The following is an 8,760-nucleotide window of genomic DNA, read 5'->3' as shown; positions in this document are numbered from 1 at the left end:
AAACACATTAGCGTGCCTCATGTTTTTAAAAACTAAAAATGTTAATGTAATCTTTACAAAACAGACAGGCCCTATTTTACAATGTTTTCAATAACAATATATAAAGCTTTAATGTTGAATGTTACAATAACATTAAGAATTGGAAGATAAACTTTTGTATGAAAATCTAATGTAAGTGGACACTATGAGGTTTATTTCTACAGTATCAGTTGTCACATTCACCTATTATATTATAGCAAATTCAGGATAATACAAGTACCACAGCTGTTACAGTAAATCCTAGATCAAAAATGTGTATCTTTAGAAACATACAACTGGATATGATTTCGTTCCCAGCATAGGATCTTAACAAACGATAAGGATAGTTAATGTCTTGATCTTGACATCTTTTATCCCCCCAGTGGTTCAGCGGCATGTCTGCAGACTTGCAACGCTTAAAATCGGGTTTCGATACCCGTGATGGGCAGAGCACAGATAGTCCGTTGTGTAGCTTTGTGCTTAACAACAGTCGCATCTTTCAATGGTTTTTTGTACCATGATAGATTTGTGACTAGAGACGTTGAGTTTTAGGCCAGTGGTAAACTCTGCTCACTAAGTTTTGCTCTTTGTTGATAGTAGTACTGCAGGTACTAAAGAAGATGGATTTATAACAGTGTTACCCATGTTATAGATATATGCAATGAAAGTTGTTTTAGATGTGAATCGAATAGTATAAAGGATATTACCAGTTATTTTGTGTATCTTAAAGTGTGAAGATCTGTTGTTTTGTTATATTGTGAACTGTTTAAAACCTCTTGATTTATGATGCAAATCTACAACGTATAAAATGTAATCACTGAACAAACCTAATCTTATTTATACTGTACGTACATGTCAACCAGTAAAATTGTGACTTGATCAATAAAGCCAGTTGCATAGTTACACATTAAATATTACGTTATTCAAAGAAACTTGGTTACTTTTGCAATTATTTAGCAGTAATGCTTTGTTGCATTGCTTATTGAGTAGATTATAAGGTCCATTGTGAAGTAAGGTTGGTGAGACTTCACTCAGTTATGTATCGTGAAGTGTTACATTAAGGGAGAAGGTACATATCAGAATCATTTAAATTGTAGTGGTAATGAACAACAAAGATGCATCCAACTGCTAGAAAACCTTATTACAAAGAGAGCATTGTTTATACCTAACGCCTTTAACAGTACTAATATTCCAAGCGCCCTGTGTCTGATGATCGTGCTCCAGATAACAATGAAGCTAATAGAAGTGATTCACACTGTTCCTTCTCCACTTTTTGTTCCTGGTCGATTATCAAACTAAACCGTTGGAGCAAGTGGTAACTGTTTTAAGGCTGTATATTAGGTCAAATGCAACATTCATATCAAATTTGATATTTACACAAAACATACCCATTTGAATGTTGTACCACTTTAAGCAAGAATCATGTTGCTTGTTATACACTGTAATATTCTTGTTGGATCTTCGTCGTGAATCAGGTGGACAGAAAATAGTTTGTACGCGACTCATGCCAAATGATATACAAGTATAAATGACTTTGTCAGTTGTAATGAATGGATGTGATTGATCTTTTGGATACCACACATGTTAGTTTGATGGCCTCTTTTCAAGGATTTCATCTTTCAGGAATAGCAAAATAAGATCTGTATGAGTTAAGTTTGAAAACTACTTTTGGTTTAAATAGAGCAATAGGTTTGGCTTATACTGTTTTGATGGCCAGTTTTGTTTCTTTAATTTTTAGAGGCATATCAATCATAATACTTGCCATCTTGCATGGGACATTTTGACAAAAGGGAACAGCAATGTTATAGATGACACGTGTTAGAAAAGTGTCAAATGTGTATTTCAAAGGTGAAGTTGCAATGTGCATAAGCATCAATCATTTGTCAAACCAATGATGTTGTATCCATTAATGGGTATATTGTGTCATTACTTGGTCCATGTCTTGCTGCTGGAAGAAATGGTGATGGAACAGTTACATAACACACATTCTGAAATGATGTTGAAAGCATTTGGGCCTGGATATTACAATATGGCTTTGTAGATAAAGAATTTAGAAATGCATTAAATCTTCATGAACTTGGTCTAAAATTCCAGATGCCAATATTTTTGTTAAATGGAGGTACCAGGATTATTCAAATAAATCTGTTCTTCCACAGTTTTATCACAAAGTGTGTTTGGCAGTAGAAACGATAGCTTATCCCCTAAAACAGTAAATACTACTAAAGCTGGTATTTACCACCATGCATATTCATTGCATTGAGAATTATGGGAAGATTGTCAGTGTTCTTTGCAATTTCTATTTGTCTGCTCTCATACAAAACATAGAAGCTAATTCTCCTTTTATGAAATGCACACTGAGATTGATGAACAATCTAAAATTTTCTAACAATTTATAGAACGAGAAGAATAATCAAAGAAGAGGTAGATGTGAAATAGATCAAACATTTACTTAGGCTTCTACCAATCGTCTGAAGAATGTCTAGTCACTGTTATTGAGCAGGCAGTACGAACATCTACCCGATCATGGATTCTCAGTTGCTAGTGAAAAGACCATCTACCCGATCATGGACTGTCAGTCGCTAGTGAAAAGACCATCTACCCGATCATGGACTGTCAGTCGCTAGTGGAAAGACCATCTACCCGATCATGGACTGTCAGTCGCTAGTGGAAAGACCATCTACCCGATCATGGACTGTCAGACCTGTCAGTCGCTAGTGAAAGGTGATCTTCTTCATACAGAAATTCAATCATATATTTTAAGTAAGAATGTAGAATCAAAGTCCGAGTGGCCTACATATGTCACAACGGTACAGAAACAAGACCCTGAAGGTGTTGGTGTCAAAACAATCAGCACTAAAACTTCCAGTGAATTGGACAATGATTTTAGAACCAATGTAAATATTTATGTATATGATATGAAACATATCCATGAAAGAGTTATGTACAAGATTAAAAATTAATTTATATTTATAGTTTATTATTAAGGAGAAAGTTACAACTTGTACTTTATAGCGATAGCTAGTTAGAGCATATGTGAACAATTCACTTCAGCACACAATTCAGATTCCTTTGTGCAATTGTTTTGTGTAGCTATTTTCCATCAATTTTTGTCAATGTAACAGTAATGTATATTAATCAAAATCAAAGGACATGTGACATTCTGTGATGTGTTTTTGAAATACGTCTATTCCTATCGTATCATGATTTATGAGTTAAACTAAGTAAGCAATAAATAGTAAATTACAAGAAAGTGTAGACTTTCCCTTGTATTGTACACTCTTGATGAGTAAATATCACTTGTATTGTGGTGAAGTAATTCTTGATGACGAGAAACCCACTCGAAATAAACTATCTCAGAACGGCTGGTATGGGTATTAACATTTTCAACCTAGGAAGGTCGAAACGTTCTCTCCTTGTCAATAAAAGTGTTAATACCCATACAAGCCGTTCTGAGATACATTATTTGTATTGGTAAGGTATTCACTGTAGAATTAATGAGTAAATATTACCTGTGTTGTTTATGTTATGGTCTACACTGTAGATTCTTAATGTTTATATTACTTATTTTGGTTATGTTAGTATATTGATAAGTAAATACTACTATTGCTGGTTACGTTAAGGTTTGCACTGTAGACTGATTCTTGATGAGTGCTGTTAACTTTGTTTTTAATTTTAAAATTCAAAATATTTCTACTGTGTTTGTCCATTTTGAAAGTTTCAAGAGTCATTATTACTTTTAAAGTTCTTAACCTGTAAAGTTTTAGTTTTCTCAGCATTTTATGTTTTTCTTTTATGTCCAGAACTTACTGCTTTTTGGACGTATTGAGTTATTTGTGGTCTCGTTTGGTTTCAAATATCTTCAGGAATGTCGTATCTTAACAGTGAAATCTGACAGCTTTAGTGCAGGTTAAAAACAATGTCATGTATTGAAGAATTATAAATAAATATTTGAGTGACACATTCTAAACTAAACGATTGGACAGGAAACATAGCATTCAGATGAAACAGTTACATAAATACACACACACACATTTCACTTTAATTCACAACCAAAGATAGTTATGATATGTAACAATTTACATATATATTTCCGTGAAAATTTGAACACGTTCTCTAATGGAAATATGTTGAAGTTTAAACAGTGCAATATTTCACCCTCCTAAAATTAGAAAGAAGTATCTTTAGTTAGTTAGTGGAAATTCTCATAAGCATAGTGTTACGTGCTGTAAATTTGTGCTAATTCTAATATCTTAGACAAATTTGTCAATTTGTAAAGGCTTTTATTTATTTGAATCTGTTTCTGTATCATCGCTTCCTTGAGATGCGAGTTATACTTAAGTTGAAAGATGGCACAAAGATTTGTAGAAGTTAGTATGGGATAAAAATTTATCTCCCTTGAATGGATTCTAAAAAATTATCATTATTTGGCTAAGTAGGTTTGTAAGATATCGCGCTACGGACCTAGGCCTAACTTTAACGGTATGATATATCAGTGTTCTTGCTACAGACGTCGTGTTTCTACCTCTACAGGTGGCTCTGCGGTAAGACTTGGGGTTTATAACACTAAAAATCTGGTTTCAATACCCGCATTAAGTATAGCACATAGTGTATTTTTTGTTTGATAAACAAACCCAAATTCGTATGGTGTAGTAGTAGTAGTTTATTATAAAGCACATGGGGCTATCTGTGCTCTGCTCACCACGGGTATCGAATCCTGGTTTCTAACGAAATAAATCAGCAGATATACCACTGAGATGGGGTGGGGACTTGTCTGGGGTAAACATCTTTATAGTTTTGCTAATATGTAACAAGAATAATGTTTGTTGTAGACAAATCATTCCTAGAAATGAGATGTTTTTTAAGTTTGTTTACCCGACTTTTAAAAATAACACTAAAGACAATTGTATTAGAAGAAAGATTAAAAATTTTGATTGAAATTACTTTTGAACACAACTAAAAATGTTATCGGTAAGAACATTTGACAATACATGAAATTATTAATGGCAGTAAATTACAATGGTCATACTGTGAGTAGTCTGGATCACGTATTAAATAAATGTTCATGCCTTTCTCTATTTTATCGAACTCATTGTAAACTACCAAACATTTAATTTTTCCTACGTATTGTTACTTTACCTCTATATTCACTTTCCAAAATAAAATTAAAATAATCATTGACAGATTCTCACATTTATTAGTGGTGTGTACATTATGACGACATTTCTCATACTGTTTGGTTTTTATATTGTAAGGGTTCATGTTACCCGAAAGTATTATTGTTTATTAAATAGTTCTATTCAGTGAAAATACTTTGATAAAACAAGGAATACTCCATAATTTTCATTGTTACAGGTTATATATATATATATATCCATTTGTTTTCTTATTTAGCCTACAAATTTAGATCTACAAAAGCTTAGACAAGCCATAAACAAAATAGGTGTAAATAATGTTTATTACACGTTACCTAAAACGGCGGCCATCATTAACTAATGCTGCTACCTACAACATTCCCGCTGTTAATAGTTTAATACAGCTTTCACATCAGGTGTCAATATTTTAGGAACTTGTATTTCTTTTGTCATTTCGGCTTAAAGGTTAATTACAAAAAAATAGGCCCGGCATGGCCATGTGGTTAAGGCGCTCGACTCGTATTCCGAGGGTCGCTGGTTCAAATCCCCGTCACACCAAACATACTCCCCTTTTCAGCCGTGGGGGCGTGTTATAATGTGACGGTCAATCCCACTATTCGTTGTTACAAAAGTAGCCCAAGAGTTGGCGGTGAGTGGTGATGACTAGCTGTCTTCCCTCTAGTTTTATACTGCTAAGTTAGGGACGGCTAACGCAGATAGTCCTTGTGTAGATTTGTACGAAATTCAAAACAAACAAACAAACAACTGATAGAGGAATTGCAAAAAAATAAAACAGTCAATTCGGTGGCCAAAGAAATACTTCGTGGTGTTATTATATACAATTTCCTTAGAGACGTTTACAAACCCGCTTCTTCATATTATATTGTATTTTTAACCCTCTGGGTATGAATTTTAGAGAGCTGGAGCTGTGATTACCAGATCATTTGTTTTTCATGCTAAACGTAGTTGGAGTACCTCACCCATCAGAAACAATATTTTAGTTGAACTTTGAATTATCATTGTGTACAAGAACATTTGGTATTTATGTTACACAAATATGCTGATCTTTCGTTCAAAAACTAACAGTAGTAACGTTTTCTTTAAATATAAAGTTTTATTTTACTTTGTATGATAATTACAATTCGTATAATATATTACTATTTAAATAGCAAGATTTTTTGTTTTATAAACAGAAATATATCTAAATAAAAGAATTTATAATTAATTATTATATATATATTAAGACTGAAAAAAACTGTCAAGTGTTTAACATTCAAACTATAACAATCGTCTCAAATCTTTCTTGGCCGACATGAATTTGCAGTTACAGTGCTCGGACTACGAGCCGGATAATTCATGGTTTGGGGCCAATATCCGCTAAAATTTGAGGCTGTGACGGCCAAATTTCACTATTCTGTCATATAAAAGTATTCCATAAAGATAGGTCTGTAACCTTTTATTTGTATATCAGTTTAAAGTTCAGGATGTTTATACGTAGATAGCCTTTGTGCGAAATTTCTGAAACAAAATCGAGTTTTTTTTTAATGCATATTCTATGTGCGAGTAAAACTAAAATCCAATATTTTATTTATTTCTATACTGATGTTTCTCATGAAAATTCTTGTGTACAAAACTCTCACGTTATCTTCAGTTCAAAAATGAAACATTTTATAAGTGAAACAATAAAATACGGTGGATAATTGATCACGGTATGGTAATATTCTTGTTGGCTCAGCGGTAATTTTATAACACTGAAACTGGGGCTTCTATCCCTGCAGTGACCTCAGCACAGGCAGTTTATTGTGCAACAAAGCAATACAAGTAACCATAATGACACTCCTATATGAGAATTATATCAGTTCTTTTTTTTTTTTCTAATTTTATGGAAATCCCCAATGCTTCTTAATTTTCAGGTGTATTTCAGTTGCCTATGAATAGAAGATATATAATCGTTAATGAAATAGGGCCAACTAAGTACGGTCGTATTTATTTTAGGACTCAGTTTATGGAAGGATTGTGAAATGCGTGGTGACTCAGATTGCTGGTCTTCCTTGCTTGATTTGCCCCAAATCCAAGAAGTCAAACGAACATCAAAGTGTAAGCATGTTTGCAACAAATAATACAACTATAATTGCTGGCTTACAAGGAACTTACTTACAAGTTAACCTTTGGGTCAGTGATAGATTTACCGAGCTTCAACTATAAAATCCAAGGTTCATTTTCCAGCGGTGGAAAGACTCCAGATACTTGATTTTATAGCTTTCAAAAATAACGATAAAAAACGACAACAATGTGTCAATACCTAGTTTAAACCGAAGAAAATATCCTAAACACTGTTGGTCTCCCGATAGCTCATCGGGAAAATTATGAATTTAAAATACTAGGGGGATTACCTACAGTTGACAGAACAAAGGTAACCTATGGTATAGTTTAGCGAAACAACAACAAAACACGTGACAACATACGAATCCTTTTACAGATGTTGAAATAAACAGCAAAAACAACAATAATTGTTAATTGATGTCTGTCTTATCGCTAGCCTTACACGATTAAAACGCTAAAATTCAGGATTCGACAGCCCATTGTGTATTTAATGTGTTAAAGAAACAACATCAAAATACACCTCGAACTTTGGTTAAGACATGGTATTGTAAGTTACTTGGGATTTTTCACCTAAAAATAAGTTATATAATAGTGCTTTGTTTGTTTTTGTTTTATGAATTTCGCGCAAACCACCTCGAGGGCTATCTGCGCTAGCCATCCCTAATTTAGCAGTGTAAAACTAGGGGGAAGGCAGCTAGTCATCACCACCCACCGCCAATTCTTGGGCTACTCTTTTACCAACGAATAGTGGGATTGATCGTTACATTATAACGCCCCTGGGAGGGCGAGCATGTTTGGTGCGACCGGGATTCGAACCCGCAACCCTCAGATTACGAGCCGAACGCCTTAACACGCTTGGCCATGCCGGACCCCATATAATGGTGAAAACATTCGTTGATCATGGACAGTCAGGTTCAACCATCATATAGGAAGTTTTCGTATAGACTAGTCTCTACTTTGACATAAGACTCGGTATCTAAATGATACTAAAATAAAAACATTGTAAGTCCAATGTATAATAGTAAATAAGTTCATAGCATATAAAGAAACTGACTGAATAATAGTTCGAAATAGAATACAAATTAATGGTGAAAAACTCGGCAAATGAAAATAATTTTATTAATAAAAAGTAAAACATTTCATTTTATTTTAATTTTTACCACATCCTATTTTACAGTTTGTTATTTCCTCACCTATACACTTATTTTATAACTTATACCAGTTGGAAGTGTTCCTCGATGTTTTACAAAGTTCATAATTCTAGAGTGATACCGAACATTAAGTATCAGGCCCAACTTTCTTGTTGTGAGACTCCAATTCTTAATATCGAATCAACACCAGTAGATTGCTAATAAACTCTCCGGAAGTTTAAGCTAATTTACTGCTACGACAAATTGCAAAAATAAATGATCATAAATATTATTTTATCTTTTCTAGTCTTTCGAATCGAATGCAGTCGAGTTCCAATATCGGTAGTGGAAGTATTATAAATTGATTATTTTATGGA

The 8,760-nt window shown here is 33.5% G+C and overlaps 1 long non-coding RNA gene across 1 annotated transcript in view; it reads right to left on the bottom strand.

The window, feature by feature from the left end:
- Window positions 1-6,284: 6,284 nt before the first annotated feature.
- Window positions 6,285-8,760, bottom strand: part of LOC143223389 (uncharacterized) — a 39,751-nt gene continuing 37,275 nt past the window's right edge. The window contains exon 4 of the long non-coding RNA XR_013012887.1: window positions 6,285-6,668. This is a non-coding gene — a long non-coding RNA (uncharacterized LOC143223389). The remainder of the gene's footprint in view (window positions 6,669-8,760) is intronic.

This window comes from Tachypleus tridentatus, chromosome 8, assembly GCF_004210375.1.
Source record: "Tachypleus tridentatus isolate NWPU-2018 chromosome 8, ASM421037v1, whole genome shotgun sequence".
Classification (NCBI taxonomy): Eukaryota; Metazoa; Arthropoda; class Merostomata; order Xiphosura; family Limulidae; genus Tachypleus; species Tachypleus tridentatus.
This window is presented reverse-complemented; position numbering and strand designations above follow the sequence as displayed.